The sequence below is a fragment of the Euprymna scolopes genome, chromosome 31 (assembly GCF_053919585.1).
Source record: "Euprymna scolopes isolate OS-2025 chromosome 31, ASM5391958v1, whole genome shotgun sequence".
Taxonomy (NCBI): domain Eukaryota; kingdom Metazoa; phylum Mollusca; class Cephalopoda; order Sepiida; family Sepiolidae; genus Euprymna; species Euprymna scolopes.
Genome location: NC_136512.1, coordinates 63379436 through 63398687, shown reverse-complemented (window position 1 = coordinate 63398687; position 19252 = coordinate 63379436).

The window sequence follows — 19252 nt, the reverse complement described above, 5'->3', positions numbered from 1 at the left end:
TTAGGTTATCTTCAAAAGCAAGAAGAGATGTTCGGAAAGTTTCTCTTCTGCTATGCACTAAAGCTGGTGACAGTTCGTATTTTTTTTTAGAGACAGTTGAACAGTTGAACAGTTATTCTGTATTTTTTGTCTTTTCCAGTTCGGCCTATTCTATGCTGTTAAATTCATTTATTTTATTTTTATATTAATTTGTTAATGCTTCCCATTTTATGTAATTGCTGAACGGTAGGTATGGAATTACACCGTTCTTTTATGTACTCAATGATTTTTTAAGTCTACTGCTTCTGCTTTCCTATTTTATCTGTTTGTTATTTGTCTGTTGTATGATAACTGAACTGGCTATATACCAATTTAAACTGTTCATGTCTTTTACCAAAGAATCAGAATTCAACAAAGCGAACTTTATAATATAAAATTGTCCAATGTTATATAACAGAAGATCCCTTTTTCTTTTATTTATTAATTAGTTTATATTTATTCTTATTTCTCCTCATGAACGATTAATTTTAAACAGAATTGTTGTATTTCAACGTCTTTAGTAGAATTAAAAAGAGAATGTTTCTGGATGTATGTTAAAACAGAACAACATAGTTACTTAATAATTCCCGTGTTACAAAACATATAAATCTGTGCTGGATTCAGGATATATCAATTAAGGATTTGTTTAATAATGTAATATTGCAAGTATCCACGCCTTAGACGATATTTTAAAACTTCCGCTATGAGCAGTATTTGTTTAAATAAGATAATACAGATTTTGGGGCCAATAAATAATAGTTCACACATTGCGACGTATGTAACGGTAAATGAAACAGTGTAAGGCACATAAAGCAAATTATTTTTATATCAAAAGCAAAACTTAGTAACAAAAAAAAAAACATAAAATGCCAAATCAAAAAAAAAAACAGGGTGAAATCTACAAAGGTTCCTATAAGACCCCAAAATAGAAGATATATACTCCTTAGGTTGTAAAGCATCATACAAATATTTAGGGTTTCAATGAAAACCAATATTGATTATCCAAATGCATTAGATTTTAATATGCAGTTTTGTTATTGTTATATCAATACTAAACTATGGAATCAGTATGAAGAATATGATGTATTATATAATGAATGCATTCCTGCATTATTATACTTAAATCATTACAGTTTGTTGAGGAAATTATTACATTGAAAATAGTACATTGAAACAAAATTAATGGCAATAAATTATCAAACGTGTGTTTAGAATGATTTATATTACTTAGTAACAACATAAGCTAATGTTTAACGCGTGGTTTCTTCTTAAAAACGTCAATTATTATATACTGAATGTATAAAAAGAAAGTGTGGTCAGTTGTAGATATTTATTTTGGGAAATTATTGTGTGTTTATTAAAAAGTTACAATCATAATAAAATCAATTATTTGATTATTGATTCTTTTCCCGTCTTTAGCTGTTTGTTTAATTTATTCTTCTGAGAAAAATCTATTGATTTTCATCCTAATTTATGTTTCTGTTGAAACCTAAGCATTTCTTATTTTTTTATTGATTTTTTTAAGAAAAAAGTCAGAATTTCTATTATTTTATTCGAATTTCAATGATGCCGAGAAAAAAGAAAGAAAATGTCAGTCGCCCCTTTTTGAATATTGATGTATTTTCCGAAAGAACAAACAACAATAAAACGTGTTTGCCAACTTAAATAAAAAGATCGGAGAATGTAGATTTAAAAGTCAGTTGATAAAATAATGATGTAAGAAACCAATATTCTAACGTCGAGTTTGCGGCAAGGTTGCGTTTTCTGAATTCTAATACTTTTTTTTAAATTATATTTTCACCCCAAACAAGTGGCATTGCCACTTTGGTGTAGGGGGCTACTAACAGGGGCAGCAACTACTGGGTCACTATGTTGGGATTTGGGCAGCAAGATGTCGGTTCATGTTGCACTTGAACTTCTGCATGTCAGTACAGTTAGGGAAGCAGGAACCTGGAATGGAATTCCAGAGTCCAGCGGTTTTGGGGAAGAAACTACTGGAGTAGAAAGGTCTTTTGCATCTAGGGATCTCTACAGTGTGGGGGTGAGATTTAGCTGCCTGTCGGATTTGTCGAGGGTGTCTACGTCGTGGGGGAACAAGTGTCTGCAGTTCGTTAGAGCATTCATCAGTAAAATACTTGTAGAACAGGCAGAGGGATGCAACGTTTCGTCGATGGGACAGAGGCTAAAGCTTAGATGCTAGTTCAGGGCCTATCAGATTGGCGACTCTTTTTTGAATCTTGTCTATGAGCGAGAGACTAGTAGCAGATGCACCAGCCCAAATGTGACAACAATACTCCATACATGGGTTACTGGTGGCCTTATAGAGGTACAGGATACTTTCAGGTGTCAGTAGTTTTCTAGCACGGTAGAGAGAACCTACCTTTTTCGCAGCGGCTCTGGCAATATTATCAATATAATTGTTCCAACTCATGTTTCCTGTGAACGTTAGGCCAAGCAGTTTGAAAGATGTACTCTCAGACAGGGAGTCACTGGCCATTGCTATTGGTGGCAGAGAAGGTTTCTTGTAATTATTGAAGGAAACCAGTTTGGTTTTGGCAGCATTGAATGTGACTATCCAGTTATATCCCCATTCCACTACAGATTGGAGGTCCCCCTCTAGTGTTTTTGCTATTACTTTTATAATAATCATCGTATGACAAAGCGCGCTCCAAGCGCACATGCACAGCAATTGCTCATTACTGGAAAAATGCTATTGACAATAATGGTTTCTATGTATTAAAAAAACTAAAAGAGAAAAGGTAACTCGTTTTAATGGTTCTACTCCCGTCATCAAAGGTCTTTACCTTTTAGAACGTCTCTCGTAATTAAAATCTATTTTGAAATATTTTCTTTATTTATTGTTAATTTTATCAATCGTGTTTTCTGTACACAAAACATTTATCAAATCTTAGTCAGGAATTTACGTTCAGGACAAATTTATGATTTCCTTTTTAAGTTCTACGATTTTTAATTAATAACTAAAAAATCAACGTAAGTGTACAGCTGCGTACAGCTATCTACGCTTAATCAGTTCTCATTTGATCAATATTTAAAAAGTATGCCCTGCACACTAATAGTGACCATGGAGAGTAGACCATAATAGAAGCCCCCCCCAAAAAAAAAAAAAAAATTAGCAGAGGCAACTAACTCTATTGTACTGAGAAGACGTGGCGGTTGAATGCTGCCACGACAAAAATATATAGACGTTTGACCACTGCATAATTAAGGGGTTACAACAACCGACTAAATCTATTTCCAATATAGGAAAACTTAACCAATGACTAAATAAGTACACACATTCCCTAATTCAATCGCCTTGTTTTTATTGTAAGTATTTAAAATTAGTAATAATCAACAAGAATTCTAGCATTGCACTGATCTATAATATAAATCTAACCTGTCTGTTTAATGTATGTATGTATCTCTGTATGTATGTATGTATGTATGTATGTATGTATGTATGCATGTATGACAAGACGTTGCAATCATCATGTATGTATGTATGTATGTATGTATGTATGTATGTGTGTATCTATCTATCTGTCAAGTCATGTCATATGCTATTGGTACCATGTAACCCAGTACTACCTGCCTCATGGTCGGGTCACCAGCGACTAAACTGGTTCCGCCACCAGACCTGTTTGGTGAGGAGGGGATCTAGTCTCCCTGAAGGATTAAAAACAAAACCTTCCAAGAGGCGAATGAACCTTTTTTCGGGGTCAACGGCCAACTAGCACTGTGTGTATGTACGTGCGTGTTGGGGTGGAGAGGGCTCCCGTAAGTTGAGGTGAAGGCAACCTTTCTAGGAGAAGCAAATATCTGATTTAAAAATCCATAAAGCGGGAGACCAGTACCCGCATTAAGCTGGTCTGCAGTTTAACTTGTTGCTGGTTATCTTGCTCTTGCTTGTTGATGGATTTCAAGATTGTGAACTGAGAGAGAGAGAGAGACAGCTGTCGGACATAGCTAAGACTCTGTAACATCATCTGTGTATAGATACTCCCTCAGTCATTTGTCTATTAATATGGTCCTGTGGCGATGGAAGACGTTTTTTGGGATCATAGTCTTTAAGTGTCTGAGGGAGTGGCACTCGTCTGACAAGACGTTTCAATCATCATCATCATCATCTATCTACCTATCTATCTATGTCTATTTTTATGTTTGCCTAAAACTTTCGACAGAGGCGACGGATTTCCACCTTGATCAATCGGATGACAAATATCGAAAAATTGGTCAAAACATTAATTTCTTCACCCTCAACTAGCCACTTTTCTACATGGAGGGGGCCGCTTTTTACGCCGATATTTTCGGAAGTAATCCCTTTTTTTCGATTGACTAGATTTAATTTAAACCTTCGTCACTTCCAGTTTGGCGATGGACGATACAGAAAAGACGTCACGTTTTTATTTCACATTCTTTTCCTCCTTCACGATAGAGGTTCGAGCCTGCCTGTCTACTACCACTTTTTCCCCCCTCAACATACACCTCCAGTCACTCGAGCAACGCTGGGCACCCAGGTTATTTTTCATACATGTGCTATTATATGGATTCCCGAAAAAGGACAGCATTTTTCACAGTGAACTTTCCAAAATGAAATACATATCAAATTAACACGCTTGTTGTGAATTAGATTCTTTCAAGGAAAAAAATGCCAGGGTTATCGATAAAATTAATGATGTTTTTAACAAATGAAAATAATACAAACAACTAAAATTATAATTAAAATCAAGCCAGTCTAACTCTCCCAATTCTGCGCGAGGCTTCTTACTCCCTGGTGTGTTCCGCTTTTTTTCATTCAATCTCATGAATAATTAGAATTGGGGTTTATTTACTAAATTCATAGCATGCAAGACAGATTTTAATATTACGTGTCATCTATCACATCTTTCTTTGTGTCAATCTTGAGTTGTCCTTATTAACTTATCCAAAACTTATAACGTTAACTTATATTTGAATAACATTTTAACTAGATTTAGTACGGCAAAATCAATCCACACTTACTATTCAAACATCAAAGATAAGCAACGTTGGATATGGTCAGTACTAGAGACTATTTTTGGGTACTTTGACGAAAATCATTAGAGCTTCGTGCGAATATACGACTGATACATAAAAAAAACCCTAAATTCTTCAGAAAATATACATAAAGGATCCATTGTTGACTCTCATTACATATTAATACATACGAAGTTCCTTCAATAAGATTGCAGACTTTTCGGGTGGGTACTTATATTTATAGAACACACATGGAACTCTAGTCCCCTTTGACGTAATCTCCTCCGGTTGCAATGCACTTGTTTTGCCGTTTTAACAACTACTGGAAGCCTCCATGGAAGCCCTCATCAATATCAATGACCTTCGTCACGGATCCTTTCATCTCCCAAATTATCTCATAAGGACATTCTCTAAGGTTTACAACTTGATTAAGTAATAAACAAAAATGGGGGAGGGGGGAGGAACTGTCTTGATGCCTATTTTTATTGAATAGTATGTGACAAAGATGTAGTTGTGGGCTGGTGCATTCGCGCAAATCCTCGCATCTCGCGATTAATTGTATGTACCATTTCCGCACTTGCATTAAACTGTCCACTTAATATCTTTATAGACACACGACAGTCTATGAATGCCTTTTTTTTTTGTCAATCAACTTCGATGTTCTAATATCCTAACACTTCCCATACATCTGATCACCACTCATAAACTCACTGCTTTCCTTGAATCTTCTATGTCACTCAAAACTGAAGTTTGGTTCATGCAAGATTGTACAAAAGCAGTCTTAATCATTCCATACATTTTTGTGGCATTTTCAAAGTTAAAAACGGAATTTTATTGCGTATCGTTGTTCTTAAACCTCCACATGTCCAAGTTGCATTTTTTAACTTCATTAGCTCTGACAATCATACTTTACTAGAGTGACTTCCAATTCCTGGTGTAGCTGTTCATTTAAACCTGAAAACATAAAAATTGGACAGTAATGTCATAAGGTGTACAGCCATTACATATTGCATTGACAAATTTTAAATACCTGTACAAAAAAAGTCTGGAAACTTATTGAAGGCACCTCGTATTAATAACACATTTTCAGTAGGGAAAATGATGGGATCCTTCTACCGTCCCAGAAGATATCTCACTACTGGCGCAATTCTATATCTGTATAAAAGCCAAGTACGTCCAAAGATGGAGTACTGCTGCCACATCTGGGCTGGAGCTTCTAAAAACAGCCTATTCTGCCTTGACAAAGTACAAAATAGGCTTCGTGGCTTAGTGGGGGATGCTCTCTTCTCTTCCATGCAACCTTTCTCCCACAGAAGAGACGTTGCGAGCCTGTCGTTGTTTTATCGTAATTTGGATGGCAAGTGCTCGTCCGAGCTCCAATCTCTGGTCCCCCCTCGCCAATCCTTCACGATAACACCCGTCTAGCAAGATTCCAGAACAAAGCTTCTTTCTTAGAAGTGCGCACCTATAGAACTCTCTTCTGTTTGCCTGTTTCCCACCTGATTACAGCTTGGATGTCTTCAAGTCCAACATAAACAAATTTCTGATTAATCGCCCATTGAGTAGGACATTTCATCAAATCTCCCATACCAACTACTTCTACGATATTATCCCATTGATTACTGTACACAAAATAACCCTTATCCCCGAGTGGCTTCCGGGCCTTGATAAGTGGTGATCCCCCATGTAAAAAAATGTATTATACAGTGAATGTAATATATATATATATATATATATATATATATATATATATATATATATATATATATAAACTGAAAATAGAATTTAATAATTCAAGAAATATTTTGGAAGTTTACATAAAACGTCTTCGTTTATGATACAGATTAGTTCGCGGGGTAACCTTACATGAGGTAATGCGGCCAATTTTATTTGCGAATTATATATATATATATATATATATATATATATATATATATATATATATATATACTAGCTGTACCCTGCCACGCGTTGCAGTGGCTCAATTTGGTGTAATGGAAAAATTTAATAAAAGATAAAATGCATGTTTCTTATATTAGTACAGCAATCCACAGCAAAAAGTGCAAAAGAAGGCGAAACTGAAAAAAATGGTGCTCTTGCAGAATTTGATCTGGATCCTCGAGAGTTTCTGTCAATCATTCATGTTTTGGACTTGACCAACAATCAGTGGATGAAGCCGAACGTAGCAAAAATGTTGAAACGCTAAATGTTTTTGTTTTGTTGTTTTAAAAAATGTGATTTAGTGCTTAATATTTGGTTGATGGTGGGGGGAGGGGGTTACTATACACAGATTCGAAAAAGTCGTCCAAAAACAAATAAATGAAAGCAAAGGTAAGGTAATTTACGTTTCTACCTAATTGGATAACTGTTTAGTGTTTTTATGTAATGTAAAATGTTTAATTGGCTCAAAAAACAGAAATGGTCGCGAATTCTGTTGAATACATTAAGTTTGGGAAAGTAAGTTGAAAACTAAAAACTATACAAAACAGTGTCTGAAACTCACCGAACATATGTTACCATGACATAGGCTGGCATAATGGATAGGTTTCTGACAGTATTTTGTATAGTTTTGTTAGTTTTAACTCACTTTCTCTAACTTAAAGTAATCAACAGTGTCCACCACCATTTGTAGCTTTCAAATACACCAATAAACACTGTTTTTCGAGCCGACTAAACGTTACATTAAATGAAAAGGGTTAATATTACTAAACACAGATACAAAGAAGTTGTCAAAAAATAAATATATAACAAATAAATGTTATCAAAGGCAAGAAAAGTAAGTGTTCTACCTAACTGGATAAGATTTTAGTGTTTTTATGTAATGTATAATCGGTTCAAAACATTCAATGTTTATCGGTATATCTGAAAAATACAAATGGCGGCAGACTGTATCGAACATGTTAAGTTTGGGGAAATTTTGGGAAAATGAGTTTAAACTAAAAATACTGTTAGGAACTCACTCAATATATGTTACCATGATGTAGGTTGGCATATAATCGGTGGTTTTAAACTTTTGTTCAATACAGGTGACGACTTTTAAAAATCCCTTTTAGTGATTACCTGGTGTGAGAATATTTGTACAACTAAACGGCAAATCTGCTCAAAAAAATCCGGTATTATTTTACTTTAAGGCCAGTTTCACGTTCATATATAACAAAATATTTTATTGCAGATTTCGGTGTGCTAAAAACGAATCTGCAAACCGTTTACGTAGCAAAAAAAAAAGTTTTCATGACATTCATGAAATTACTTTTTCGAAAAGTGGGTGATCACTTTTCAATGTAAATTTAACTTAGAATGAGCACCCACTTTCTGGCCACCTGAGAGGGGCATTTTTCTGTTTCTTGGCTAAAAAGTTTTTTGTTTGATTTCTTTTGCATGGTAATAACCCCTGAACTCTGGGACTATTTTCCATTTAACAGCCGTAGCCTTCGTTTACGCTATGCGTAAGCATAAACGAAAGCTGTTTAGCCGATAAACATGGGAAAAAATCCCCCCTCTCTCAGGTGGCTAGAAAGTGGGTGCTCATTTTAAGTTAAATTTACATGGAAAAGTGATCGCCACTTTTTCGAAAAAGTAATTTCTTCATATCATAAAAACTATTTTTTTGTGACGGAAACGATTTGCAGATTCGTTTTTAGCACACCAAAATCTACAAAAAAAAAAATGTCGTTATTTACGAACGTGAGACGCACAGCCCTTAATGGAAAATTATATCAAAAATCCGGGGGAAAATAGTTTTCAAACAGCAAATGAATTCGATAGAAAAAAAATGGATGCTATTTTTTTTTTCTTTCTGTGTGTTTCTTGGCTTAAAAGTCTTTTTGTTTGATTTCTTTTGCATGGTATTAACCCCTGAACTCTGGGACTATTTTCCATTTCACAGACGTAGCCTTTGTTTATGCTATGCGTGAGCATAAACGAAAACTGTTAAATATGCATTCACGTACCAAACTGCCTTGTAAAAAAAACCTTTAAGCCAATAAACACGAAAATAAATGCCCCTTCCTCAGGTGGCCAGAAAGTGGGTGCTCATTTTAAGTTAAATTTAGATGGAAAAGTGATCACCCACTTTTCAGAAAAAAAATTTCTTCAGATCATGAAAACTATTTTGATACTCCTTGGGCGTTGAGTTCCATGGCGACCCGCAGAATTAATTAATGGTCGTTCCCTTAGTACCCCCCTAGTCAAGGCTAACGCATGCGCACGTAACATTTTTTATTTATTTACTTACGTGGTGGAGTTTCTATACTGATAGGTTTTTTGAAATTTTTTCACTGGATTATTATTGATTGAACACTAACCAGATTATGAAAAAAAATCATTTCAACATTTGAAAGGGATACTCACTTTTTAGTTACCACGGTCTGGTAAATCGGTCACTTTTTATTTATTTATTTATTTTTTTCTAAGTGTCTTCTGGAGATATAAAATGGTCGCATGTTGACGAAGCAATGTATCGGGAGGCGTACGGGATTAAAAATTATTGGTAAATTTTTAGATTAGGTCCACCTCCTCAATTTTCTTTTAAATGACGATTTGAAATAGTTTTCGACTATGCTGAATACGAAAATCGCATCGAAATTTTGCAGAAATAAGTAGTTATCAAGATATAAAAAAGTTGTATTATGCATTGTAATCTTTGGCGGCCATCTTTTTACGTGTGTGTATTTGTTTATGGCGCGTGTGCACGTAAAAAGATGGCCGCCGAAGAATACAATGCATAATACAACTATTTATTTCCGCAAAATTTCAATGCAATTTGCGTGTTCAGCATACTCGGAAACCTATAAATGTCGTCATTGAAAGGAAAATTGTGGAGGTGGACCTAATCTAAAAAAAATACCAAATTATTACACATTTCTCCAGCATGTTAGTGAAATTTATAATACTTTAAAAAAATTAAAAAGAAACAAAACAAAAGTTTTGAAAAAAAACTCACCTTTCAAAAAAACAATTAAAAAAAAAACACAAACTGACTAAATAAGTAAAAAAAAAAATAATTAAAAATCTCGAAACTTTATTTTCATGAAAACAATAAAAAAAAGTCCTGGTCTCTCTATTTTTTTTTCTTTGAGAAACAAATATATTTCTGACTTACAAATGCGGTAGAGACTCATTATTTTTACTTTCTATGGTTTTGATATACCGCGTTTTTATTGCTTACAAAATGGGTAACTGATTTATCAGAACGTTGTAACTAAAAAGTGAGCACACCACTTTCAAATGTCGAAATAATGATTTCTTTTTTACATTTTTTTTTAATAATCTGTTTAATTAGTGTCCAATCAATAATAATCCAGTGAAAAAAAATCCAAAAACCTATAAGTATAGAAATTAAGCATGGGAGTAATGTTTGTACAACAACGTAACGTCGCCTTTCGCACTTTTACAAACATTTTTTAAAAAAAGTAACTAAACCATTTATTGATAATTTGTCACGTGTACAAACATTTATTTATTTACGTAGGCTTAACTCCTTTCATGAATAAGTAAATTTTTACTCTTTAAGAATAATAAAAGGAAAAAGTTACTGAACATTTATAAAAAGGACTTCTTTTCATGAAGGCCAGAGGAATAGTTGGCCGAAAATTCGTGAAACAACAACAATAAATAAAAATGGTGCTAATGCAGAGAGCCGCGCTATTTTTTAAATCATATTTCCACGTTTAAATAACGTTTTACGATATGTTTTTTTTTAATTTTTTTATTTATTCAATTGTAAGGTTAAAGTACAGAATAGGTACAAAACATCCTTACCTCCCAATGTTAAGAATGACTTTTTAAATAATAACATTATTTCAGCACGGATCACTCTCTGCATGAGTAATCTTATATAGAAAAAAAACTCAAAAGCAAACAACAAACTTTTTTTTTTGGCCTTATATAATAAAGAAAAGATGTGTAAATTAAAAAATTTGGAAGATAAACAAATGAAATATGTTTTTTTTTTTTTTTTTTTACTTATCGAGTTAACAGAAAATTAAACCTTTCGTCAATTCGTGGCTGTGAAATGAATCGAACCGGAAGTTCAGTTTTATCAACAGAACAGATTCGCAGAAATGATAAATAAATATATTTATTTTATTTAATATTTTAATTTTAATTGGGTAAATTTATTTTAATAACATAAAAACATACCTCGACTCTAAAAATGGGTTGTTTGAAAATTTCAAATAAATTGGTAACGTATAAACATGGTTTTATTTCTTTAGAACGAACCAACTTTATATATATATATATATATATATATATATATATATATATATATATATACTATCAGGGAAACCTGACGTTGCCCTGGATTGAATTTGGATCAACAAATGTTTCACCCTTCCATGTTTTTGTCATCGAAATCGGTGAAAATCGTCCATTTTTCAATCAAATTAATTGGTTGCTCCTGCTAGAGATCCACCGCAGTGCAACCGGAGGAAGCTTCACATGCCTTCTCACAGTGAATTAGTCCACAGTATATTGTAGTCGACATTGCATTGTTGAATTTATTAAGTTATTTTTCTATGATGGCTTGAATTAAAGTCTGAAATGCCAGTAATGTCGACTATCATAGCCTAAGTTCGAACGCGTCCTTGTCATATCAAAAACCCTGCTGTTAATTTTATATGCTGAGTCTTTCCACTTATCTGGTGATAGTAGCTTGAATTAAAGTTTAAGATGCTTAAATTCGATTGGGCTCTAAAAAGACACATTCATTTCGAACGCGCCCCGTCATATCAAAGACCGTACTGTTAAGTTTATATGTCTGGTCATTCTTCTTATGCGGCAAAACAACTTCTCAAATATACTTGTTATGTGACGCTGTATAAGGCGGGCATTTTAATCAAAATCGGCTTCCCTAAATTCCATCAGATTATTTCGATTATCGATTTGAGAAATTTATCGAAGACACTCGAATAGAAAACTTATCTATGAACACTATCAGGCACATAACATACCTTTATGTTACATTTAAAATATCTGACCAGCCGTTTCGGAGTTCATGCAGAAAGAACTCATACACACAAAGTCCCTATTATACAATGATAAATATTTTTTGAATAGAAACTGGCATTATAAAACTATTACTGCACAACACTTAATGTTGTTCATCCGGTATCATAATAACACCATATACTTTGGCATTGGTAATATATATCATTACCAATAAAATAGGAACATAGGTATTTTCAACAGATATCTCAATGCTTTCTTGAGGAAAAACAATAATAAAATATCGAATATATCGAAAAAGTCCGATAAGTGATTGTGGTAGTAGATTTCCTTACAAATAAACCAATAATTTAAGAATCTATTCGTATTGAAACGAGTAGCTACGCTGATACGTTGATATTCAGCATTTAAGCATGTCCCAGCCATGGTACGCACTAATACGGGACTGCTTTCCTCAAGATTACAATATTGTCGCATTTAATTCCAATGTCAGGTAATAAACAATTGCTATCCATTGTTTCAAATTGCTATCCATTTCAGTCAGCATTTTCATAATCTATTTAATATTCTGCTTGTACCCTCCTAAGTTAATACGTAGTTATGTATTCAAAAATGTGAAATACAACTTTTGACTGACAAATTGCGCCCAAAAATGGTCAAATTCGCTAAATCTGTGTTTACAACGGCCAATTTGAACAATAATGGGCAAAAAATATAGGAGCGGCTCATATATATATATATATATATATATATATATATATATATATATATATATATATATATATAAAACACCGTATAAAAACAACACTAGCGAATAAATACTGGGAACTCAAAGAAAGCGGACATTCGCCGGTAGTCGAATGGAAAATAATGAGACAAGCACATCTGGGCAGGAGCTGCTAGAAAGGCCTTGTCTTGCCTTGATAGAGTTCAAAATAGACTTCGTAGCCTCGTAGGAGATGTCCTTTTCTCTTCCTTGCAACCTCTATCTCACAGAAGAGATGTTGCGAGTTTGTCTCTGATGTATCGTTATTTTCATGGAAAGTGTTCGACTGAGCTTCAATCTATGATCCCCCCTCGCCAAACTTTCACAAGAAACACTCGTCTAGCTGTAAACACTATCAAAAATTCCCCCCACTCTTTATCTGTGCCTAAACCTAAACGTAGATTCCATGAACAGAGCTTCTTTCTTAGAACTGCATGCCTGTGGAATTGTCTTCCGTTTTCCTGCTTTCCGGCTGACTACAATATGGTTGTCTTTAAGTCTAACGTAAATAAGTTCTTGATGAGCCGTTCCATATAAGTTATCAAATTTACCAAATTTTCATTACTAATGATTACTATATTGTCCAATTTCTAATGTACACTCTTTAACCCTTATCCTTGAGTGGCCTCTTGGCCTTGATAATGTGGTGATGCCTATGTAAAAAAAAGTGCCGTTATTTACTTTATTACATAACAAAAGTTGTTTTATATAGCGTATACTTACAACGTCAAACTACTACAAGAGTAAAATCTATACTTAGGGAAGAAAAGTTTAAATTTGATCAATAATAAAGACGAAATCGATGCATACTATTCCAGAAAGACGGTTATTTTCACATCATGTATCTTCTTTTTATGTGCTTAAGCACTCACATTTAAATATTCAAAATGTTAAGACAATATAACTATGATGAAAGGGAATACACTCCTTTCCGTTTAAGGCGGAGTTACTTTCCCTTTTTACCTCTGTTATATAAGTTCTCGCCTGAAGATGCAAGAACGAGCAGGACAGGTGCTGATAGGTGCAAACCTAATGGTCCTAGTGAATCTGGTTGAACGAAGATGGAGATATATTACTTTTCCTTGGTAGTATCAAATAATATCGGAGTAAGACTGATAGGTGTAATCTGTATCATTCTATATGTTTCGTACTTGTAAATGAAATATCCACGTCGAGTCAACTTTGAGTATCCTAATTTCTTTTACTACTTTCTTTCATTCATGTACTTTACACGTACGGGTATAATCTTCTGCTAGGCATTAATAGTTATGATATACCAATACTCTCATTCATAACAGTAACATTACAGTGTCATAACCACTATGTAATCGGTTTGTTCTAAAATAATATCGAATTCGCAATATTTTGATTAATTCAAAACCATAACTTGTCATTTGTTAGAGAGAGAGCAAGGAAGTATGGGATCACCGGGACACAATGATGCCATTATTCCTGGGGAAAGCTGACCGATATATTCATGGTGACTGGATCAGACAGGGTCACCAGAGAAATACGTCATGATGACGTCAATCGCCAGGGGAAAGCTGACCGATATATTTATGGTGCCTGGATAAGCCCGGTGAACTGGAGAAATGCGTCATGATGATGTGTGATTGTCATGACGCATTTTGATTAGTGTAAATAAAGACATATTTGAAATCGTAAAACGTGTCCCTTGTATTCGAAAACATTTTTTTAAAACGAAAGTAACATTTCATCGATACGGCCGAAATATTTGATGATCACAAAATTTATATATGTAACAATCTGGTTGGCGTCAATGTTCTACGTATATGCTGTTATATTTCAGGAAATTTTCATATCTTGTATATAATAAAAAAAAAAACAGATTTTTCCCCCTCTGGACTTAACTACCGTAGTTTGACAGCAACAGATGACACATAAAAAATATGTTTACGTTATTATGCATTACGCTATATAGCTAGAACGCAATTACATACACATTATTCCGTAATATTAATACATTATATTTAGTCTGTGGAGCCCCATGTTCATCATCGTCCTAACCTACAGAGGAAGTCCTCTTACGATACCGTTCTACACCGAATGCTTTTATACTCCTTTCTACTTTTTCTGTGTGATGGCCGTCATTAATTGACTAAAAATTTTCTACACAATCGCATATTCTCTCCCCCTACATCCGACACAAATAATGATTTCTTCCTTTGAAATATCCGGCGCAGCTACAATTCCCCTTATTCGACTATTCTGTTGATAAACGAATAGGTCTCAACTATAAAACACGCCGCCATTTTCGGTACGTACACAAGGTCCTTACCTTATAAAATTCACGGAATTATATTGATTAAAACCTCTCAATTTATATTGTTTATTTGTGAAAATATTACACCCCAAAAATAAATCATTGACGATCCTATTAGATTTATTCAACATCGATGGACACCCAAAATCAAAAACAGATACGCGAAACTACTTCTGTTTACAATCACTCCGACGGAGGGAAAGTTAAAGATAGAGAAATATAGAAAGTGGGAATGAGAGAAAGAGAAATAACCCGATTTATAGTATTATTGGGGTCAATCAGGCGTTATAACTTAATTCACAACTAACTTTCGTTTCGTTCTTGTGGGAGGAGGAGAGTTCATTATTTACACCGTGTTTGCTTATTTTGATTTTTGCAAACATGCCTTTAAGCGAGGCTATCGTCCATTTAACCAACAACGCATGCGCGTTAACGCGTCTTCCTTCAACTGTTTTAAATAGAATTAAACATGTCTTATACGAGCGATGTCTTCGTAAGCTATGGGTTAAACGTTCGCTCCCAGTCATCGGATCGTACTCTTCTTTTCTTTTGGAATGTTTTAACGTTTACAAAAGATTCACCGTTTTGTTCCGTTCAGTTTTATCCAGTTAGCATACTTATAATTGTTTTTTTTTTCTTCATTTTTTATATTCCCCGTTTCTTTCATTTTTATGTGCGCGTATTTTATTATTTATTAAATTAAATTTTTCATTTTCTACGACATTTTCTTCGAGGAAATTTCATACGACTTTGTTTTAAAACCTTTAATTTATTGTAATAAACATATTTAACCAAAATGGTTTAGTTTGTGATTACATAAATTTAAACTGGTGAATAGTGCGTACAAAAATAAGGCGGACGAACAAAATAAAAGAAAACAAGCATTATCCTTTGAGTATTTTGTTACATTTTATTTTAGTACTTCTGCAGTTTACGGCCTGCGCTACCGAACTATTTAATAAAAATTATATTGTAAAACATAGAATTTAACTTTAAAAATACATTGAAAAATTAGCGCGGTGGTAAATGGCAAAAAAAAGGAAAAAGGAGTATGTGCAGAATCCAATGTTCTGGTGTCTTACCGTTATTTTATCAAGATGAAAAGAAAAATCTTAATTTGTTTTCGGGGTATTTTCTGTTTTGTTTGTTTTGGGGTTTATTTTTATTTTATATTTTGTTTTTTTTTCTTTCGTTACGATGATAACATAAATGCGACAATTGCGGTAATTATTGAAATACACATTAAATGATAGAATACAAGAATAAATACACGGAGGAATCTTCGTTTCATTTCCATAGGATAGGATTGCATATTTTCGTTCTTAAATACATTTTACTTAATAAAACTTTAAGACAAACTATTTTTAGTCACAGATGTTGGTAAGTAACAAATCAACGTTACCAGAGCTTCAACGGCTTAATCGATGTTTTTTCCATACCTGTAAGAAGCAACAACAACAACAACAACCACCACCACCACCGTACTATACATATTTTCGAGATTAGAGACACGCTTCCACCGGGCAACACCGGTTAGCCGGAGCTGCTAGTCTATAATAAAAATCATTAAACATTTAATAAATTGTATACGCTTACAGGTTTCTAAAGTGTCACGTTAAAATATGTTCATTTTCTTAGTAAAATCTAGTTATCCCTAATGCATTATCATTTTTTTTGACACAAGCGCAATAAACGTTCCTATCTATCGCTCGTTTAGTAAGGATGTTTCCAAGTTGCGGTTATTTCGACATAAAAAAGTCAACAAGGTTTGAACTTGCTTTATATAAGTAACTATTGGCACATTAGAACGGTGTTCTCATAAATGTATACAGATTCATTAATACTAAGGTGACACCTCATCGTAAAGTGAGGAAATTAAAGGAAATGAAACGTTATCTCATTCTTCTTAAGCAAAACTAGACTTATTTGTTGTAAGTTGGTAATAATTCCTGAAGTAGGCGACGGTCAGTTCCCATTTATGCCGCTTCAAAAAGAATAAGACAGAACAAATAATGGCTCCACTGAAAACCTTTTGAAATAAGGAAATTATCAGAAAGCTGATAAGCTTAAATAGCTGATGGAAAACATAAAGAAACTGCAAACTGTGTTTAAAATTTCCCTACCATTCTTATGTAACTAAAACATTAAATTTAAAAATAAACATATTACTAAATAGTCATTTTCTAATTATGTTAAAAACGATTAACGGGCGAAACAAAACTCATTTCTTGTGCTTTAATCTGTATAATAACTTCATACAATCTGCGCGTGAAATATTTCTACTACTTCTGTCTATCTAATCTAACTATTACTGCTACTACTTATACTGTTACTACTACTGCTACTATAAAAGTTTTCGCTTTGCGAGGACATGATTTCCCGGCTCTTAAATTTCTTTTGTTTTTTATTGTAGACATTTTTATCTCGATATTTTTAATGGAATCTGTTTTTTGGTCTTTCATTTTAAAGACGTTTATCTTTTAGAGAATTACATAAAATTGCATTTGAATAAAGTTATTTAAAAGATTTTGTGTGAAAAACTTTTATTTTTTATTTTTAATACCTTATATACAATAAGAGTAGTAGCAATAGTGCGCGTCCTAACAAATATGTCAGACGTAGCCTTTGAACATTGAACGACATGTGCAAAGCCGTTGCTCGTAACAAGAGCCGTTTAATTATCAAACGTCTTTTCTTTTAATTGTATTGAGCAGATAATTGGGTCTCACATCAATGAGTGGGGGCGATACGCGAACAAGCAGTAGAGGGGAAGGCCATGAAACGGTGCGTATTCTCTCCTGATCCCAATATTATCCATGAGACGAAATACCCCCCCCAAAAAATGACTATATAAAGTTTTAAAAGATATGCTATGAAATACCCTCCCAAAATAGCACCATCCTATAAACTTACACGACGAAAGCCCTAGAAAGACACTTTATCTCTCTCCTGACATTAACTTTATTCAAAAAGTAAACAGCTACTAAACATCAGTATATATATAAGCATATAAGGTCAGCTGTTTCTCTCAAATACAACATCTGTTGTTCGCTTGCTTCATAGCAGGTTTCTACTACTGTTCCAGTAGTAATTTCTATCCTCAATAAGAGTAGTAGTAATAGAAGGAACAATACAGTAAATAGAATGAGAGGTCTATTTACATGTGTAGACTAATAGAAAGTGTAAAATCCATATTATACTTAACTCTGTGTCTGCGTATTCTATTTTAGAGGGCGGGTTAAAAACTTCATTTCAGTATATCTAAAGACCTACTAAAATTAAGTTAATAACTACCCCTTTCTTTATTTAGTGCTTTCAGTAGCATTCTGAGGCTCCTTGAGGTTTATTTTCTCACAGATCAATTAAAATAAGGTATGCTTTCTAGGGGTTTCTGTTAAAACCGTTATTTTAGTAATGCTCTTTACTTTTTCATCGAAGTGAATTATTAGAAACGAATTCGACTTGTATATGGCATGCAAAGGTATAGTGATTTTTGATATTTAAATCCAAACATTAAAATATAATCTAAAAAATTGATACAAGTTAGAAAGCAGTTGCCGCAAAGCAGGAAAATAATCAAAGCAAATGTTTTTTGTCAAGTTTAAATTTACAGTCAAAAATTTGATTTTAGATTGATCAATTTTCAAAGTGTATTTTTAATAAATATAAAATAATAAAGTATAAAAATAATTTAAATTGAAACTAACAATTAACTTGGGTTTATTCTATGTTATGTGCATTTTGCTGCAATTTAAAACATTCTGGTTGTATATTCTATACCGATACTATTAACTGCTAAATAATAGAACATTTTCACTTTTTTGAATCGCAAGAAAATATACATAACAAAATAAATTCAAGGTAATTTTAAAATTTAATTTAGATAAACTTTTATACTTTACTATTGTAAATTTTATAAAAGTGCACATTGAATATTGATAAAATTTTAAATTAAATTTTGCTCGTAATCTTTCAAGTTTATAAAATACGTTTTGTTTAACCATTTTCATGCATTGCAGGTAATTCTTATCAAACTTGTTATAATAACTGTCCTAGTATACCAGGATATTGCTTTGAAGAATTACTGGCGTGATCTCCAAATTCTAGAGGATTGGCGGAGGTGGAGCTACACGTTAGATATAACTAGTTTTAGATACATTTCTACCCGGAGTGGTAGTACCTGTTGAACTCAAATTTTAAGTTTAAATACATTTATTTAATGGAAATCGCTTCAGCTTAGA